The sequence below is a fragment of the Brachionichthys hirsutus genome, unplaced genomic scaffold (assembly GCF_040956055.1).
Source record: "Brachionichthys hirsutus isolate HB-005 unplaced genomic scaffold, CSIRO-AGI_Bhir_v1 contig_565, whole genome shotgun sequence".
In the NCBI taxonomy this organism is placed as follows: domain Eukaryota; kingdom Metazoa; phylum Chordata; class Actinopteri; order Lophiiformes; family Brachionichthyidae; genus Brachionichthys; species Brachionichthys hirsutus.
Window position 1 is genome coordinate 14,205 of NW_027180431.1, and position 22,388 is coordinate 36,592.

At 40.7% G+C, this 22,388-nt stretch overlaps 1 pseudogene; it reads right to left on the reverse strand.

Moving 5' to 3' along the window:
- Positions 1-907: 907 nt before the first annotated feature.
- On the reverse strand, positions 908-22,388 carry LOC137914881 (unconventional myosin-VI-like; annotated as a pseudogene).

Consider the following 22,388-nt stretch of genomic DNA (forward strand, 5'->3'; position numbering starts at 1 on the left):
AGATAATCCAAAGGCCAACGTCCAACCGGATCCAAGAGCAACATCTGACAGAAGAGTTACCGGTAGTCCGTGGCTGCATCTCAAGCCTGATCCTCTGCAGGTATCACATTGGTCAACAGATGATTAACAGGCTCCTGATTTACCGACACAGTCTAGTAATCATCTTAATAAAATACAACATAAACACACACACAACACGCACTCACAAATTAAAACTGCAAACAAGGAAACAAACTTCTACATCTCCCATTTCCTTCTTGCATAGCAAATAAGAATAAAAAAAGATTTCTTTAAAATGTATTTCAACAGTAAAATTATGTGGGCAGTCAGGAAAGATTTTTATTTAATTTGTAGGACTAATGAATAAATAATCTATTACTAATATTACTATTTGTACATTCAAGATTATTCTGTTTCCGATTGAAGATCTTTATCGGTAGGCAAAAGCTTTTTTCTTATTATTCCTTTTAAGTAGTCCTCATTTGAAAAATGCAATGATGCTGAACAGATATTAGAGCTTAAAGATAAGGCATGACTTGGAAGTTAAGAGTTTTACATTTAAAGTACAAGCATCTCTCCAGAGTTTCTGTTCCCTATTGATTGAGAGGCTACGCATCTATTAAGACCTCCTTGGTGGTGTTGTGCAGTTATTTAGCAATTCAAGGCATTTTGTGGGGTTTTCCATTCACGCTTAGATTGAACACAACAGTATTACACAGCAGATCTATAAAAAGTGAATATAAACAACATACGAGTGCCTACAGTGAGATTGTGGCTACATATTGTATCCCATTGACCACACACACACACACACACACACACTTCTCCCCGTGGGTGTTTGTGAGGTTGTCAGCGTCACGGTCCAAGACCAAACTCGAGGCTGAGCGCTTATCTCTCTGCTCTGGTTTCACTTGAGGAGACTCTGAAGCATGGCGGTGGCGTGGGTCGGGCGGGCCTGCTTGTTCTCGATGGCTTTCTTGAGGTACTGAATTCCATCACAGCGTTCCCATATTTCTTCAAATTGCCTGGGCAGGATCTCCGCGCCTCTCTTCCTGGTCAGACCGGTCTCCTCCAGACTCAGCTCACACATCTCCATATCGTCTTTGCCTGAGTGTTGGATAAAAGAAAAAGAGAGAAAAGAATAAAGGGTTAAATATCTTTAGACATTTTCTTCCTAAAGTCTATACCGGCAGCGCCTGAGAGGCATCACTGGATGATTTATGAGATTTGGATTTATGAGAAAAAAAAAAGAACGGTAGTCGATTTTATGTTCAAAATGCAAAATATTAACCTTAAAAATGGAAAATGCATGAAGTGGATTTTGTAAACATACTCTTCTGGAATATGCCCCCCCCCCCAAAAAAAAAAAAAACCCACACAAAAGCAAAAAAGTGCAGACTTACCTGCAACCAGCACAATTGGTCGTTTGTCTGGATGAAGCTCCATCTGTCTGGCGATCCAGGGTCCATCAAAGTGAGCGTACCACCAGCCCTTCTTCTTATTCTGAGGATCTTTGTACTGGTCGGCAGGTCGGATGAAGGGGATGCGGAAATAACGTTGCTGGCGGTTCATGGCCACTTCCTGATGCTGCGCCATCATCATCGGAGGAGCCGGGTTCTGTTCAGCTGCAATGGGATGATTTATTTAAGCCAATCACATGGTCTTACACATGTAGAACTTTATAATACATGTGTTTTCGCATGTTTTGTTAACTGCAGAAACAGAGGCCAAGAACAGAATCCACACACAAAGGCTAACTAAACATTTCAAGAGCAATCATATTAAGGGGAGAAGTGGAAACAGTAACAATACATGTGTGAAATTTAAAGTAAGCTTATGTTGCTGCATTTTTTCATATACAGATATCTGAAGGAGAAGTTCCAATAAAGAAAGGGATGAAATAAAAGCGATAACCTCCACTGACCGTAATCAGTGACAGACTTAGGAGCTCTCTGGTCACTGCCGTCATCATTACATCTCTTGTTCTTGGATTTCCAAGCATGATATACCTTCAAACGACGGTGGAACTCCTCTCTGCAGGCTGCCAACAACTCAATGTCTGTCAAAAATGACACCAGGGAGTAATCAAAGAAATTACACAAGCAACATGGAAAACACAATAAAATAAAATAAAAATAATAATTATAATATAAAGAAATAGAATGAGTTCAAACATAAAAATGAAAAAATTAAGTATTTTCAATTTTTTTTTATTCTTAAGTGTTGAACTGTATCAGTCCAAGTAAAGGCTAAATATTTGAAACCATTTGGGGAATGAAGTTAAATATTTTGGAGATCTGTTCACCACTATGTTTAATTTTGAAGAATCTCAATTTAAAATGTGATACAGTATAACAAGGAGCTTCTGGCCTCGCACAGTGCTTTCATCGCAGTGATGAAATACAAAAGAGACATTCACAGCCTTTTGATAACATCTCCAGCACCGCCAAAGCAAATGGGTTCCACAAACTAGCCAGATGTCCTTGGAATCCTGCGGGGAATATCATGGTTCCTAAGGCTAATCAGAATACTGTGTACTGTGGTAATTACAAAGGCATCGACCATTATACCAGCAGAAAGACATATGCTTTTCATGACCCAGGAGACGTTTGGATGGGAAGAAGTGGGAATGATTAATAGTAATAATTTCCTTTTTCCACCACCAAAACACGTGCTGATGATTTGAAGCACGAATCATCAGCACATTGAACCTCCACAGATAAAGCGTTTTAATTTTCAGGCAACAAATCTTGTATCAACACGCTGCTCTGCAGTAGTGTCAGCTTTTCAGCCCTCGCATGGCTACTACAATAATTACAGAGCGAAATATGCAGATAAAAAATAGTTTGTTGCCAAAACATGAGCTTCTGCTGAAAAGTGAATGGATAAAAAAAAAAGACAATGGGGAAAAAGGATGATTCATGTACTCTTTTGCCAAGACTCCAGCACCTTTATCTGGGTTTCAAGGCTTGTTCAGTGCACACTGAGTTCAGTTGACCTTCAGCTCATGGTCACGATGAACTCATTTGCGATTTCTCACCACAGGAAGTGTTGATGACATCTCGCAGCTCAGCGTACTTCCACTTGCTCAGGTCGTACTTTTTCACACCGGCAGCAGCTTTGGTCGCCTGTACCTGAGGACCCCTGTCGAGTGAACAGAAACATGTGTGAGATTAGGGAGCTTCCTTTTTCCACAATCAGGGACATCATTATAGATGCAATAGATGCAATGCTACGATCCATACCTAGTTAAAAACAACAACAAAATGCAAGTAAGGTAACATTTTGTGTGTAATTACACTGAATCCAATTATTTCCATGTTAGCAGGATGTAGAGCTTTCAAGGCAACCAAAATAGAGTAATATTAATGGAAATCAATATTTGTGTATTACATATATCACTCCCTGTTAGACAGACCTTTCACCTTTTCCTTTCAACTGATTGAATCGTTATCTTTGGCTGGTCAGCGAGGGAGCTGAGGGGCACAGAATCTCCACATCATGTTTCAACATGACAGTTTCTGGTTATGCCCGCTGGCATTTTTGCTGTTTTCTTTCCAGGTTTTTTCAAAATGTGAAATAGAAGATGGTTTAGAAATAATAAGATATTAACCAGACGAAAAGCAACTACTCAAATGTCTGCAGCAGGAAGCCTGGGCTCATTCCAGCCATGCGTTCAGCTTCCCTGCTGAGATGAGCCGGCTAATTTAATAAGGGGAAGGATTTAACTCCGCTGTCTCATAGTAGAGGATTACTAATCCTCAAATGATAATCCAGATTACAATTACCAGTTATAATCCATCCTCTCTGGAAATATGAAACTGATTCCGCATTGAGAAGCAAGTGGCAGTGAGTGATGCTGATGAATCAAGACAGGACAAGGATGGGTGCTTTGCTTAGATGTTGACCCACGTTTCTTAATTATTAGACAGAACAAGAAAGCCGAAAAGAAATGCGTAAAACGTCAACATCTGCCTCAGGGGCTCATGTGACGCAGAGCCAAATAAGAATCAAAAAAAAAAAATCTTGTTATGATTTGTGAAAAACTATTCTGATCCATCTTTCACACATAATTTGATGTGTCATCATTTCTGTGAAACAAATCATATATAATTCTCCTCAAAATGGCATTTCTGATGATTTATGCCACATAAAATCAAACACACAGTCACAAATCTGAATTTGGTGAATTATTAAAATCTAATTCCTTTATGTTGGCTTTGCATTGCTGGTGTAAAACTGCTCCTATTTTAAGCAGCCGAGATATTTGGGACTATGACAGATCTTAGGACAGGCAGTGTGGGAGAGGGAGTGATTATTTCTGTGGTAGACTTGGACACGGACAGAAACAGACACTGCGCCGAGGTGATATCTTACATGGCTCTGGCTGAGGATGAAGAGATAGGAAGAAGACCTGAAAAAGACTCAGCACTAGGGGAAAACACAGCAACAGGGGATAATGCAGTTACGCATGCATGGTTAGGTCAAAAGGTTTGGCTCAACCTGGACGTTTTTGTTAACACTGCTTGCTTACTGCACACAACCATGAAACTAGTGTCATGTATGCACTACCTGCGCAGGCCTGCGTCCATCTGCCCCTCCTCGGTGATGAGCTCCGCCTCGCTCTGAGCGATTCTCATGGCTAACTCCCTGTCTCTCCTCTCCTGCTCTAGTATGGTGGAGCGCTGCACCTGCTCCTCCCGCTCCGCAGCCAGCTGAATCTCCAACTCCGCCTGTAAGAAAGCGCGATCCTTCCACTTTAATGTGACTTTAGAAAACCTACATAAACCCAGAGCATGTCTGAACACTAATGCTGCCCAGGCTGCAAGATCTTTCATAATAACTTGAGTTCTGCTGCGTGCCCAAGCCTGATTAAACCTATTTATCCAGGTTGTAGGGTGCTAATAAAGATTTACTGGGTCTGTGTCTAGACATAACAGGACATGCAGCAGATAAAAACAGTATGGGCATTTTAAGGCTTTACTAACGTTTATTGTACAGCTTTTTTTTTTCTTTGCACGTTATAGAAAATAAACAACACAAATTGAACTATACCAAACCAAAAAAACACTTAATATTAATCAAGAAATACCTATTAAAATCCACAAATGAAATCCATGCTTTAAATATAGATGCCTCTGCAGATATGAATATAATATTCATAATATAAAATGCAACAATCAGCAGCTGTGATATTTGGTTCAAAAGAATGATGTTCCCCTTTAAAAAGATAAACCCTGCAGAGGCTGGTGAAAAAAGGTTAAGTTCAAAGACATCATGATACGTAGTTTGAAGGGAGCAGTACACAGTCCTAGGATAACCTTTGACATAGCAAAAAATACCAAAGGACATAATAAATCGAAGTCACAGCAGATACCTTTAGAAACTTCACACCTTTCAACTTTAAAGCTGCAAATAAACAAACGTTACAATGAGTCTCTGGAAACATGCGGCTTGTGTCAACGGTGTCAACACTTAAAAAAATAAATAAAAATGACAGCATGCAAATGTCCAACTTGGTTTGGGCTTTAGATGTGCAGAAGGTGTGATACACGGATGAATAGGGGATGGAAGGTGAAATGCATTGACAGAATTTAGGAGGAGCAGGTGTGTGTGTTAATAAGGAAACGCAAAGGAGAGAGGTAGCAATGAATGTAAATTTGAGTTAGTGCAACCGGCAGGGATGAATAAAGGTGATAATAAAACACAGGACAAAGGAGGATAAAGTAGTTCAGTAAGGACAAACTCATCGATCAAGCTCATGTGGGGAATCCTCTGATGATCTGATCAATGTCATGATCCGGCCGTTGCCGGGAGATTAAAGAGCTAACAAATGTTTCCCCTCTGAGGGAGGAGCAGGCGTGTCGGCCACAGAGAGGAAACATTAGAACCATACCAATAGTTTGCTGTGATTTACTTTAAGGCTGTTTGTGCTCCCTGTGTTTTCTTTTTATCCCTTTCCCCTTTCCCCTCTCTGCTCCTGTGTTCTCCTCATTGATTGCTCAGGAGGTGCTACCGGCCTGAGAGAGGGGCTTTAATGGTCCTGCTGCAGCATCAGGGTGAAGGCCAGTAACTGCTGTGTTAGGAATTTGGTGCCATTTCATCATCTTTAATATCTTTTTTTGGCAATCTTTGCAAAACAATCTTGTAGATTTGGACTTTTTGAAGGCGTCTCATCTGTTGAAGCCCTTATTCTGATGATTTGTAACTGATCATTCCAATTTACAATTCATTTACTGTGAGGTAATATGCAAACTAATAATTAAACCATTTAAAATTGTTTCAAACCTGTATCACTTTTTCTTCATCCTCTCTCTTTTTTCTCTCCTCCTCCTCTTGCTTCCTCTTCAGCTCCATCTCTGCTTTCCTAAAAATGTTTAAAGGCCGACAGATATCTTTTGGTTTCAAACCTTTCACTTTGCATTGCAACATTTCCACCATTCGCTCTACTTACAGCCTTCTGTCCTCCTCCTCCTGTTTGCGTCGCTGGTCTTCCTTCTCCCTACTCTTCCTCTCTTTCTCCATCTCTTCCTCGATTTTGTTCAGCCTCTCGATCTCTTCCTCCTCCTGCTTCTTCTTTTGCATTGAGGAGAGCAGCTGCTCCGAGCGTTTCACCAGTCCTTGGTACTCTTTGTCAATCTCTTTCCGAGTCATACTCTCTGTGTTCTGCGGGACCCAAGAGAATAAATGAGAACAGCAGATCATGGGAAATTAAATTAAACAATATATTTCTAAAATGTCTTAGCCTTAAGGCTATGAAAACCTTCACTACTGAATTCTTATTAATATAAAAACAGATGAGATAACCTCTGGACTGATGTTTTAATCAGCTCATTGACGCTCTGTGAGGTGAGTCATTTACTAGCACAACCTTCCCATGTGGTAAGAAAGGAAGGCACTGACTGACACTGTAGCCACAGTTGTATATCCCCCACACTATGCTTGTTAGACATTTGGCGGTCTGAGAAGAGGTCACCGTAACGTGAAGATTCATTAGTGGAAGTCTCTAAGGCTGGCACAGTGAGGAAATATGACAAGGCCTTGTCCCTGTAGTCTGACTGACAAGCCTATACATCTCATGCATTATTCACTCAGCGTTGCCTCGCCAAGAGCAATTTCAAATGATTCAGAATGCTACAAGTGTTGACAGTGAGGCTGTTAATAGGTTAATAGGGGAAAATAAGAAATGCAGAGAGGCTGGGTGGGGTAAAGGGGAAGGAAAGGGCGAGGCGTCACAGGCGCTTCGGTGCCACTCATCTATCAGCCTCCTGAATATGCATGCTAGTTGCAGGCAGGTTATGCCAGAAAAGAATAAATCAGAATAATAGGAGAATGCATTGTCCAGATTTCTGCATAGCATGTAGATGTGTTTGTGTTGGCGGCATTAACCTGCAGGGTCCATGCGGACAGGTACGTATGAGACAGACAATGCTGCAAAAGATGTTAAATAATTTTGCAAAAGAGCATCATCTAAATTATTCGACTGGAAATGAGACAACGTCTTTATCACCTGGATAATCTCTTTATCCTGAGTTGATTGTGTAGGGAATTTACATACCAGATGGGATTCCACAACGTGATTACATGCCGACATGACACCAGGAAAACACAACATTTATTCTGGTATTGCTATGACTGATTTCCATTGACCGTCTCATTAGTGACATCACACAACACAGATAAACAAGGGCTTAGATTGGCTGGGGCGAGGCTCCACTGTCAGGGGATGGACTGACGTGATGAAGGAGCAGGAAGAATCTTCATTCAACCATGAGACAGACACGAGGAACATGGTTGAATCTCAGCGCTGACTACCTGAACCAACTGTAACTGATTTGCTAATCATATACAGTAAATATCTTAATCTTAATCCACATTCTCCTCATTGACTACGCACCCACGAAGGAGAACAAAAGAACCAGAAGAGGGGTTAGAAATCCCTTACAATTGCAAATACTGATTCTGACAGAAGGAATGAGGGACAGGAAACAGAAGAAAAGAACTAGATGTACAAGAGCGTGATGTAAAGAAGCAGATAAACTGTAGGCAGTCAGGTTTAAAGCTGTGTGCTGTAAGAATAAATATATATAAAGCAGATCACTTAATGTTTAACGTGCACCCTGCTGCTCACATTGTATGAAACAGATAAAGAGAGTCAGACCTCCCGACTCCTCCACAGACATCTTACCTTTATCTTTGCTAACAGAGCATCGATGGAGGCGGCCAACTCCTGAACCTGTTTGGCCATCTCCTGCTTGCGCTCCTTCAGCCCGTTCACCACCTCGTTGAACCGCTCCATGTGTTTCTTTAGATTACGGACCTTCATCATACCATCAATGCTATGAGAGAGAGTAAAATAAAATATATTTTAAAACACAGGGGGAGATTTTGTGAAATTAAGGCATACCACATTTTCTGTCCTGTAGTAATTGTTTAAATCATAATCCAGATCGAAGTCCTGGCCTGGGACATAAAAATGATTTCAATCAAATGAGATTTGGGAATTTATATTTTATTAACACAACTTCCACTTCCTGACCATTACATATGATAATGTGGGAGGAGGCTAGCAGTCCCTTACAGCTCTGCCTTGACTTGAATAATTTGTGATATTGTTGTTTGTTCACCAAAAGAAAGTTAATCTATTTTACTCCCTCAAAAAACATTTTTGAAATGCATGTGTCTCTTGGTATAAAATATTCCCCCATGCATCTTTGTGAAACAAGAATTGCCACTCAACATGAAAATCTGACTGAAATACTACAGTATTTTAAAACCCATCAACTGGATGACTTTTACAGAAGTAATTTTCCCCCAAATGGTACCAGTTTGCAGTTTTTCTCCAAGTAGCACAGTTTAACATTGTTTCTCCAAAGATGGCTTTCCAGATTGATTTGAACTCATCAGTGCACAACGAGACAAAGCCATCAAACAGTATCGAGGGTGAACCACTTTTTATAAACAGCACATAAAGACATTGTAGGGGAAAAAAAAAAAGAAAGCATGGGGTGGCAATATCGATGCATGCATTTAAATCTGTGTGTGTGTTGGTTACGTGAGCCAGAGACTCACCGTGGCTTATGCTTCCTCTTACACAACCACATGCGCACCGTCTTCTGAATCTTAATGGATGCCAAAGCTCTGTAACTCATCTTGTTCCGAACTGTAGTGAAAAATAAGGAGGACAAGATTCAAACAAAATGTATAATAACAATAAAAGTGGTGGCTGAGGTGTTAAGGTGTTGACCATTAAAATTATTTCTCTCTAAAAAAGACTCACAAAGTGTTAGAAGGAAACACAAATATGCAAATTAATTTAATGACTTTAAATGTAATGCTATTTAATTTGATCCTTTTTCTTAAATGAGCAGAATCCAGGTGTTGTTGGTGGAAATGAATGATTTAGAACAGAGCGTGAAGGTTCAAGGAACTGCTTTATAAGTACTAGATCGCCTCATCGGAGGCTGCTGCTTTCAGCATAAATAATCACCAATGAAAACATGTGAAAAATAATTTCCTCATAGATGTCAGACCTGACAAAATCATTTCACTTGAACCTACGTTTGATGACACACAGGCTGCACCACTGGACCTTCTTCCAAAGGCTGCACAGCAACCAAGTGTTGACCTTCTCCAACAGCTCTGCTAGGTGGTCTGGATCAGACCTCATGATCTGGTCAAATTCAGCAAACTGATGCAAGAACACAGACCCCCCCCCCAGAGAGTGAGGTATGATTCATGTAGTTTACAGATTGGACTCTGCGTAATGATCGGCAACATTAACAAATTATCTGTTGACTTTTCTGGACCTTTCCAGGGCGGAAGAAAACCCTGGTCAATCCAAACTTGAAGTCGTTGTCGTTAAGTCCCAGCGCTTTGAACAAGGCCTAGAGACGGTGACACAGGAACATTATATTACATCACTGTATATAGTTAACAATTCCCCTGTGCTCATACAGGCCTTTTAAATTATGTAATTAAGCTTTAATTCAAACAGATTATCTTAATTATTTAAACCCAGCGGAACAATTTGCACTGAATAAGAAAAATGCTTCATTTCTGTGATCCCACCTTGCAGAAGAGTCGTGGATTCAAGCGGGTAAGCTTGTCTGGCATGTACTGTTTATACATGTTGTAAAGCTCATGGAAGGGGGCTCTGGAGGGGAAGCCTCCCTGCATCAGGTCCAACACTGACACCATACCTAATAAATAGAAACACAAACAACCAAAAGTTGATTAATGAAAAAGAGGATTACCCAAGGAATCGGAATACACTGTAAAATAGGGTGAGCTGACTCTGAATGGAACATTACGAGCTCAGTGGAGGTGGAGTGTGTTTGTCCTACCTGAGCACTGCAGCTGTGAGAGAATCAGAGCTCCTTCAAACTGGTGGCTGACCATCTTTAGGTTGGGTTTGACACAACGGATGAAGCTCGAGCCCTAAGCACACAGACGGTAATAAAACAAATGTGTGCTGCAATAGTGGAGTTACAAATGTAACACATTCCAGTGCATGATGCGCAGAGTAAAGGATGATTTACTTCATAGCGAGACAACGGAACGGGCACACTGACATTAACGTTACTCACAGTACTACGAAGCTTTTCCAGCAGCAGGTTCAGCTGGGTCTGTGTGCACAACAAGAGGGCAAGCTTATTTATTCAGATTTATTTGTGTTTTTGATGAAAATGGCCCCGGCAAATGTTTCAAAGCACGCACTAGTGATGCACGTCGTTTTTGACGGTGAGTGAAGGGAGAAAACATTCATGCACAGGCAGGGTACATTTATTTATATTTCAGACTCATAATAATTCAGCATTCGACATATTTCCTCACCGTAAAAAACATCCTATTTAGAGATCCCTTTTTGAAAGACAAACATCTCTGACTATTTGGATCATTAGAGATAAAAGCAAGGAAGTTATATTTGATGAAGAACCTGCATGTCAAACTAAGTATCTGGAGTTTTGCTGTTGAAACAAGACTTGTGGCTAGACGTGATGTATACTCCTGGCTGACCTAGCTGTGCTTCAATCTTTTCTTTTTCTTGCCGTTTCACCCAATGTATTTTCTAACACCTCTCCATTACACCTCACACTGACTTTATCCCACTTTATCCATCAAGGAGAGGAAAGAGATGGGAGACTGGAAGCAATCTAAGAAAGTGGATCCCTGAACAAGGAGAAGGAAGAGGGACTGGAAGAACAGTGGAAATGAAAAAAAAAAAAAAACAGAACAGATCAGAATAAAGTTAGAAAAGTCTGTAAATATAGAAAGGATAATGCAAGGATGTGAGCTGTTCATACATCTTTAGTTAATAGTGCTGTACAATATAACCAATGAGAAACTACAATAACATATAGAATACAAGTTTAAAAGTATTATCATAAACTGTAAATACGTAATGAGGTCGTATTTCACGTTGAGGGACTATGCATAAGAATAAACCACCAACTTCAACAGACTTCCTGACCTTGAACTTGTTGCCGACGCTGATGAAGCCGAGTTTTCCCGCTTTCTGTTTGGAGTCCTTGGTGGTGGTGGAGTTCTCAAACAGCTCTCGAACAAATTTGTCTTTTGATTCACACACTAAGCTCTCCAAAGACATGTGGAGGGCATCATTATTCTTCTCCACAAATCGAGTCTGAGGAAGCACAGCAGTGGAACACTTTTTTTTTTTTTTTACAGATGTGAAACATGCAAAAACAGATGAAGATAGCCTTCGTCTTTATCACCAAGGCAACCTCAGTAAAAGTGATGCATTGTTGTGACAGTTTATACGAGGGCAACAAAAACCTTGGCAACTGAGTGATTATTTGATCAAGAAGACAACTTGACTACGATAGCTTCATGATTATTAATGATGTGAAGCATGCTGAATGACTTGCAAGTCAAGGCAAGCAGTTTTTATTGAAGTTCAAGCAAATTAAATGTTAAAAGATAAATCAAGAAAGAAAACAGTCACTAGCTGCTGGCCTAACATCTGTTTAACATTTTATTTTATTCACATTTACCTCATCCTAACTCTACTTTCTAAACTGGTGACTATTTAGGATATAATTAAAGTACTGGCATGAAAAAATATTAAAACACACTCAACACCAACAGACATACAATGTGAGATCTGTGTTAAGTATTACCGTCTCATAGCAGACGGCTCCTGCAAAGTGCCTGATGATAAATCCCTCGTCATCCCGGAGGTTCCTGTGAATGGCCAGCTTGGACTTCCTGGGAACCTGTGTGGGAGAAGCAGAAAGCCCCAATCAAGTTTAATGACAGTGCTAAAACATATATATTGATTTCACTCCAACCACCGCCAGCACTCCAGCAGAATCTTGTTTGTCTACACCACTATTGAATAAAGAGTGTTGGTTCAGAGAATGAAACATTCAGATCAATGAAGTGAAATCCAACACAGAAAGGCAGAATTCAAGCAGGCTCGCTATAAAGGCCCGTGGAAAACCATTCATAGCACAATTTTCAGGATGGAAAATAAATTGTGCCAGCTTTTTTAAGACTTCTTCAGGGAGGATGACCATGATACATTATGATAAACTCACAGCACTTTAGAAATGATTCGGTTTGAAGTAGATCAAACGGACAGTTCTCAAGGTGAATTAAGAAGACACTGCACCGACACGCAGAGAGAGATTCCTCAGATTATAGTGAGAACATAAAATAATCTATATGAGTAATAATTTTTCCTGCAGCAGAATGTGCAGTCAAGCCTAATCTTAAGCTTGAAATGGTGTCAAGGCTACAGTTCTAAAAGGATTTCACGGTAAAGGCGGATGGGCGAACAATAGCGGCAGTGACAAGAGACAGAGGGAGGCACTGTGATTGTGCGTCACTCACAATACTGCTGTTAAAAAGAGGCAAAGTACAAATGATCGCAATGACAAAACTGCTGTGCGGCTTTCTGGTCTCACAAAAGAGCTCAGTGCACATGGGAGGAGGATGATAGCAGAATACTGGAGGAGCAGCAAAGGCAGGAGGAGAAAGAAAACACAAAGAAAAGAGAAAAAGAGAGGAGAGGGAACGAGAGAGCAGAAACGGAGGTCTGACCGTCAGTCTGAAGTGGTCTTTATGCTTGCTGTGGATAGCCAGTGCAAAGTGTTGGTCGCTGGGCTGAGGAAGACGGTTCTCTTCATCCAGTATGTCCAGCACTCCGACCAGCTTCACCTCTACTAGGTCTGGAAACAATGATTATATATGTAGCAGTAATGAGTTCACTTCAACGTACAGTCTGAAATACTTCTTAACGAGCATGTATAATACTACAAATTAACAACAGATGATCGTTGAGGCCACAACAAAATATATGAATGCACAGTCATGTATAGTAACTAGATGCTCATTTGGGCAAATATATGAATTATTCATGCCATCCTGTGTTTGGAGTATAATCTAATAGTCAAGGACCCCGGACAACATTTGCATGAACAAGCATGTGTGCATAAATCGTGGAGATTGATGATGATCAAATTAATGACCAACCCAAATGGTCATTTGCAAGTCATAAGTGTTATTCATGGCTGTCAGTTAACCTTGCACCTGAATAATCGCAGCCTTTGAAATACAAATCAAAGCGCTTCACCTTGATAAACTGACAGCTTCATCCCATTCATTTGAGGACAAGACAACAAAAACGAGGGGGCATTATTACGCCAGCTTCTCACCGAACCAAATGAGGCCATAAAACCCACAAAGACTAATTATGATTTCTCCCTTCAGACACATAGATGTGCTAGCTTCTTGGATAATGAGAAGTCTGTATTTCTGTTGCCCTGACAGGTGTATTTTCACCAATTTCACATAACGCTCAGAGCAGCAGGCACAGCCGAATGATTGCCATTTTGCACTGCTTTTGCGGTTTGTGGGTTCAACAAACAGTCACATCATAGTAAATCGTGTTCTTCTTGCATCAAATGCTCTCAAAAGGGTAAACTTCATCGTAACGATGTCCCAGAGACAGAGACTCGATGACCATTTCACTTTTGAAGACCAGCTGGAATACAGATTGGTTGTAGAGGTCAGTACACTCTCTTGCACGTGTAGATTTGATTTCTGGCATGTGAAACCAGCTCAAGTCAGAAGGAGAAGGTCCTGCGATATTTTTTTTTTATGTATACGAGTTGACATTTATTTTCAGTGGCGGGATCTATGAGGATGAACAGTGTGTCCGGAAGAAAGCTGACAAACACTTACCGATGCAGTCTTGGTTGTCGACATAATGCACCTCATTCACTCCCAGCCCTTCTTTCTGATACAGCTCTTGCTCCTACACGAACACGGCCAAATGGCAAAAAATTCAACAGCTAAAAACAGCATTCTGAAAATTCCCTGATCATAAGCGAGTTCTTCTCCATCTCAACAAACTAACAAAAAAAAAACATCAACACACGGTTAATGTGAAAGAGGTCTAAACAAGAATAATAGCATCTTAATTGGAGACCTTGGAAGAGAATAACATGAAGAGATCACAGGAGAGAAACAAGTCTCTTTGACTCCCTTGAGAAATTAGCATTCTAATGAAAGAGGGCAGGAGAGACGAAGGGAAAATATAAGTAATAAAAAGAGATGAGAAAGACAGAGGAGGTTAGCGCACCAAAAAGAAAAATCCTTCTGGCTCTTCATAGAGTCATTAGTTTTGGCACAGGAGTGGCACAACATGCCATGTTTCCCAGGTCTAAGAAGTAAAACAACACAACCCCCCCCCCCCCTGACCCCCACACTGCTGGCATACCTCTTTGAGTATGCGCTCATTGAAGAACTGCTGCAACTTCTCATTGCAGTAGTTAATGCAGAACTGCTCAAAGCTGTTATGTTCAAAATACTCTGCGAAGCGATGACAGAAGGAGCAGAAAAAAAATGTCATTCAATTACTGCCCCAAAATTGAGAATGTTTGCAAAAGCCTCGGTGGAAGGAAATTAATAGTCTTTAGTCTGGTTATGAAATAAGTGTTGTTGTTACTAATATGCAGAATTCCAGACAAGCATCTCTTCAATAGATGCAAACAAATCGATGGAAACATGAATGAATGAATTTTAAAAATGCAGAGAATCTGTAAACCAAATCTGTGTAGATTTGGTTTCCACAACTTCCACATTTAATCGAGCATTAAAGACATTTTATTACCAAACCCAGCGATGTCCAACACCCCAATGAAGTTGGAGGATGTCTCAAAGGGGAAACACTGGTTCACTCGTTTGACTACATGATCGAAGAGGCGGCTGTACACCGCCTTGGCCAGAGCATCGCGGGCATTGTTTGCTTGTTCCACCTTTAGAGGCACCCTGAGGGAGAAACACAATTGGGGCAGTGAGAGACAGTCCAAAACTGGGACAGACTAGTCCCTTATCAAACCCCTCTCTCTTTAATGTCCCCCTAACGATGACCCAGTTGTCCAAGTTGGGAAGAGGGTGAATTTGACACCCATTCACCTTAACAAAAAAAGGTACTTCAAACAGCAACATTTTCCTCCTATGCTGAAGCTAATGTAGATAACTCAGTCGTCTCAAGTAGTTAGATTCCCAGTACTTCCTGACACCATCACCTTCACCGCCCCTTCTGTTACCCTCCACCTCCAAAGGGCGGGGGGATTATCTGGGGCTTGATGACAAAGGCAAGCCCCTCTGTTGCTCCCCAGACACCAGGCCTTTACTGTACTGAAGCCGTGCTCGTCTGCCTCTACAGATACAGGCTACATTATTTATGTGGAGAAAACACTTCCAGGCCAGACCGACATCTGGCCCTCCTGAAATATTGATCAGTCAAACTTGGCCCAATCACTCAAACACCACCAAAGTACACAAGACCAGGGCAAATACTGGAATACTGAATACTAAATACAGTTTAGACAAGTAAAAACAAAAGCCACATGAAAGCATCTTCTAATCATATTACCGTGACTCTTTTTCAACAGAAGATTTACCATAGAGCTTTCAGAAAATGCTTTGCATAAAAAGAAAAGTTTGATTCAGATTCTGGATTTAATGTCATCATCTTGAGCAATTAAATATCTTTACAGATTAGTAACAAGAAAAAAACTAATTTGCTCATGGATTTCCTACCTGGTTCATTCAAACAACAACAACAACAGTTACAAGAGAATGACTTCAAATGGAATATCTTTTTCTCAACAAAATAATTTCACCACAAGTCAAAATGAGTCAGAAGCTACTTGCTGCTTGTCTTACTTGATAACTGTTCCTTTAGCGCCCCCTGCTGTGGTGAGCATGACCCTGGTTGTGAGGCTGACGCGTAAATCATCCTGGTCCAGACCCAGCAGATCAGCGCAATACTGCAGGGTCTGCCCCGACTGATTCTTCAGGACACAACCCCCTGAAATGAGAAGTAAGAAAACAAGCCTAAGGAAATCATCATACTGCAACAAAAAAACCCAAAATAATTTCTCTCCCTCTGTGTCAGTGCATTTATTTATTGTCTCCTTCTAATAGACGGCTTAATGTTGTAGTTTGAGACCAAATGATGTTGTTATCCCAGGAAAACAGATCCATAATTCAATATGTTTAGACTGCTCTAATACGAAAACACACAGCTGTGGAATTCTATGTCCCAATATTTGATGAACGATTTCATTTCAATCAGCTTGATATTCAGTTCATAGAAGATTTATTATGAACTCTTTTTAACAGACAATAAAAGATCTTGGTGATTAGCTTATACAGTAAGTGATATCTGTGATTATCATCGGTCCTACCTGAGGAGCTCCCGGTTTCTTCAAAGTCAATGTTACCCAGATGCAGAACACCAGAAACCACCTTGAACAGGTCCAGCTTCTCAGTGTCGTTGAGACCGATCTTCTTCATGGCCACACACATCCTGTTAAAGTCACCCTGGTCATCAAGCAGAGGATCCTTCAGGGCGCCAAGCTTTACATGCTATAAAGCACAAATGAGTCAGAAAGACCGGGGTCAGAGGAGAAACGGAGAATTCATGTTCCACATTCACTTCATATCAAGGTTTACTCAATTCTTGAATGGCATTTAAATTCTCGACTGATACCATGTTGTTAAATATTTAGTATAGTCATTGTTAAACTGATTTACAGGAGGCCCAATAGGCTAGGTTAAATCATTAATATATACACTATATTTTGACTGTAACATGGACTTTACACACTACACAACAAGCAGCACACTGCAAACACCTCGTCCAATAAACTACAGCTGCAGTTCTCCCACTGCACAATAAAAAAAAAGAACATACATCTGACAGAAGCAGAAAAAACTGGCATGCAGAGCGAAAGCTGGAGGTGTTCAATTATACAATGATAATTAAAAATCTATCCACAATTACTAAATAGAACTCCTTCAAGCCAGATACACAAACACAGACACAGACTGTTCAGATCTGTTTTATGAAATTAAAGCTGAATAAACAAACACTCTTTACATTTTCCTGTCAAAGCAGCAAACAGCCATGACCAAACCGGGCAGGCATGCAGAGGAAGAGGAAGCATGAGGTCTTACTTCCTGGTTGCACTACAAACAGCAACATGCAAAGTGTGTTTACTTTAGGAAATCACCTTATTGTCCTATATAACACAAACATGGAGGGACAGACAGATGCACAATGACTGAGTTAACTGCATATTGACAACACACAATGCACTCGTCACTTGGCTTTTCATCAACAAGTTATTGCTGGTTGTTTTAGGCCTACAGGGATATTTAAATAGGGACTATTTGACAAAGTTGAAAATGGAAATTGAACAAACAAAAAATGGTAAACATTTCTAAACTCAACTTAGCAGCCTGCATTTGAAATGGGATATGCAAATGCTGAAAACATTTCTGTGCAACTTCTAAAAACCAATCCTGCATAAGAATCAAGAAATAGAGATTATAAACATCCTCTGGGGGAAGAAATAAAGTTTTATTGCAACTCCCTCAATAATGAGCAAATCCATAAAGAGAACTCAAACGACGCCATTGTTTAACGCCATCTCACCTAAAACTGATTAACAATAAAGGAGAAATTAAGCAAAAAGTGAAATGAACATGCATAATTAGTCCCTGAGAGAGCGGCATGTCACACATTCATTTTTTTCGTTATCTTTTTCTTGCTAATAATTACACATTTCCTGCAGGCTTTGTGGAGAAGATCGGCAAGACACTGGTTCTGTTTCATGTCATACATAATTCATCAAATACACAGACCTGAACTACTTTTAAAGCATGAAATCTGTTTATTAACCAGGGTCTGAATGTTTCTCCACGTCTCCAGCCGATTCCCCTGGGATATGGTCTGGGATTTACTTTCAGGCCAGTGTCTCACTCGCTTGTTATTGTGAAAAGAAGAAAGCAAAATCTGCCTAAATAATTTACAGTGCTGGAAAAAAATCAAACTGTGCTACATTACCATATATTCTTTTCCTTTTCGCTTGAAAGAAATATGCTTACAGTAGGCAAATGTTGCCCAAGAATCCAAAAGTTGATTGATTAGAGAGAAGCATGCAGAAAACAATGTGACGGTACCTCCAGACTCTTGCGGTTCTGCATGATTTGCTTATCAGAATCCTTACTGGCAAAATATCTGGTGCATCCTCGGTTCAGGTACTGCAACAGAGAAAAATCACCTTTGAAGCGTATTAGTACTACAATACATTAAACTCACAGTACGAATGTATTTCAGCGGTGGGAGCAATCCTGATTTGGATATTTCTATTGATTTCCATCATCTAAAAAGATTTAGTTTGCTGTCTTCTAATTTAGCTCCACAGCTGACTGGAAGGGAAGTAATTGCCTCTGTTGATGCTGGTGTCGCCTCAGGGACCTGACATAATGGTGCTATGATAAACACCTGAAGGAACAGCTTGAGCTACTAGTTGTTCCATTAAGTATTGTTTTGCAGAGCACAGAGAAGAAAATTAAGATCCTGTTAAACACTGTTTTGCTCTCCAGGTTTGCCCCTGCTGACTTGGTTACTGTACATAAAGGGAAATAATTTTGTTGCAGTGTCTGTGACATCTATTGGGCTTCCAAATAAATGCCAATCTATGTTCAAAATGCTGAAGGAGAAATCATAACATCCATTTAATGATGTGCTTTAAAGAACCATTTAAAGGACTGTCCCTTTACAAATGTCCTCAGCTTCATTTTGGAGGACGACTGACCCTGAAGCTGTCAGGAGAGTCCAGGTGCAGTTTCTTTTTTAAGTCATCGGACGCCCCGGCACACAGCCTGTAGAAGATGTGGTAGTTCCTCTCGTCATTACTTTGCATGCAAATCCTTGATTTCTCCAGTAAGTAATGCGAGACAAACCCACCCACAACTGCATCCTGGGGACACAAAAGAAGAATCAGTGCTTAAATCAAATATTACAATCAGGAAAGCCCAGTTGCCTGCAGTGTGCAATCAGCAACATCTATTACCTTCTCATTAAAGTGGATTTCCACAAACTTCCCAAAGCGACTGCTGTTATTATTCCTGACAGTCTTTGCATTTCCAAAGGCCTCAAGAAGGGGATTAGCTGAGATTTTACAAATGGAAAAACAGATGATGATCCCACTGCCTCCATTACAGCACATAAGCGTGTTTTGATTGGCTGATTACTTATTACCTTCTACGATTCTCTCGTCAATATCTTGGCCGCTTCCGTACGTTGTGGTGAGGTATCTGCAGGAATAAAATGAAAAAAATCATAAATATGTACAGTAAAACATAGGAAAATAATAAAATAGACACTACATTAAATCCACAATTTAAAGTTTGAACTTCACTAGAATTTGATGCGGTGCAGTTAAATCAGTGTTTTGCTTTGCTTTGTATCCTGTGAAGACGTGATCTGATAGGAGGTGACCAAAGCTGAGAGCGAAGGAGAGATGAAGGTGGGATGAAGCGCGCATCGTGTCAGCTCATACCTCAGAACAAACTTGGTGTTTTCTGTCTTTCCAGCACCAGATTCGCCAGAAACTATGATGGACTGGCTCATCCTGAGGACCTTCATATCCCTGTAGGCCTTGTCAGCTAAAACACAAAAACAAAAACATATATTTCTTACGTTATGCACATTACCCCCGAACTGAACCGGGATCGGACGGTGTCAGCTCTCACCTATAGCGTAGACATGAGGAGGAAGCGTTCCCAATGACTTTCCCCGATATGACTTGATCGATTCAAGGCCATACAAATTGGGGATGTCGTAGTAAGGATTCACAGCTATCAAAATATTGGCCACATATGTCTAAAAGAGATATAAATACAGGTATGATTAGCAACATGGCATATATAGTAGCAATAAATAAAACACAGAAATAATTTATTGAATTATGGCAGACAACTGAGCTGAAAACGGGCTTCCGTGCCACACCTTAAGTCGTTTCTGTCTTACTTCTCTCATCTCACAGCTGTCCCTTATCCCAGTGAGTGTCCGAGATAAGGGACAGGGTTTGGCTGTGACCTTATGACCCTTTTCTACCTTCCTTTCCCTCTTTACCACCTGGCACAAGCCCCTCCAGGGAAAAAAAAGAGGTGGTGTCACCTCTCTGCTTCTATTTTCTATCATGTTACTATCTATGCTTATAATGCAACTGGATAAGTTTAACTTTAAGATAAGATACACATAGAGTCTATACCTGTTCTAACAGCGTAAGAATAAGAAAACATACATAGATGAGGTCTTTCTTGTACCGCACTCTGACATTGTTGAGGAGAGTAGCTTCATTCAAGTACATAAGGGAACCTGAGAGGAGGGGGGGCAAGACAAGTAAATACAATTCAAATAAATATAAATCAAAGCATCCAATAATATGTCGACTTACAGTTGTCATCTACATATTTGCTGACATCATCTTCTGCTGGGAAGACTTGGCTCATCGGCGCAAGAAATGTCTGCAACACAAGCTTCTTTTTTAATCAAAAGTATTACTACAGGATGGACATGTGGTACTTAACCTTACAAATTTAATCTGCAGCATTTTTCATTATTTGAAATGCTCTGTGACACAATATACTTTTTTTTTTTATCAGCATCCAAAAGACATATGAGACATCATAAAAAAGCTAGTCTAACATGCATAAACATGAATCATTCATCGTGCTTAAAGATCACAATAATAACGTTTTGGTGCAGCTTGTTCTCGACCGAGACTTGTTACTGACATTCGTACACTATTGTTTAAGAGTCTGACTTAATGGAAATATGCTCAACGGAACAAGCTGTCTGTGAGAGAAACAAGGGGAGACATGGCAGCGTAATGAATAATTTGTTGGTAGAGCAACTGGATCCGAACACCCCAGTGACTAAATGAGTGCATGCGGTATGTGAGTATTGGAATAAGACAATAGTGGAGCTCTTTGCTGATCTGGTAGGAACCAGTAAGATCAATCAGACCAGAGAGCATTATTAAAGCCCCATAATGTTCTGGATCTGGTTATTCTCTATAGCATATATCAATATAACAAATAGTTTTGCTGCCTTTCCATGTTCACTAAGCTTGTGTGTTTTAGAGCAATGACGCATGCTTTATTGTTATAAACACATTGGGAGCACAAACAGACGCCGCTTTGTGTGCCTGCTGCATGGCCATGGCTCAATCTGGACATGCCTATCAGCAATTATAATGTGAGAAATGCCCAACCAGTAAAATGAAAAAGAAGAAGAGGCGGCCCGGTTCAGGAGCCGAGGCGCTAATGAGCTCCACAGCGCACTCAATGGCCCTTTCATTCTGCGCCGGATGGGACGGAGCTAACGCTGAACAAGACGTGATTCACAGCAAGACTCTCCGGCTCATTGTCGTAAAACCTTATCTGCATGAGTCTTTCAATGTGGCACTCTTGTAAACATCGGAGGCCTGCCTGCTGGCGACAGGTGACGGCTCAGGTGCAGCAGGTGGCCTTTGCCTCCTAATGAGCTCCCCCTCCAGGCAACACGATCAGCACACCTGCTGCCGCCCTCTTTATTTATTCATGCCTCTGTACGTGTGGTCGCTCGTGTTTCTCACATTTTACACATAGTTTCGCCGACATCTTTCGACTTGAAATTGAAAACAAAGCTACAGAAATCGTTCTTGAATACTTCACCTTCTACCAGAGCTTATAAGAATATGCATTTATTTATACTGTAAGCACATTCCTGGGTAATTCATATTGTGACCAGCCCGTTGAATGTGCGTCAATGTGCAGAGCAATTTGAAATAAAAAACGCCAGTCCCTCACCTATTTCCCAGTTGACTGTAAATGGAGAGCCATGAATGGAGCGTGTGCTTGTGCCTATGTGCATTTTGTGTGTCTCGACGACCCACCTTGCCCTTCTGGTTCAGAGGTTCTATGGTGAGCGTGTCAGCTCCTATGTCAACGATCATGCCCAACTGGAAACCGTCGGCCGGGTGGGGCGCCCAGACTGGCTTCCCATCCTCCAT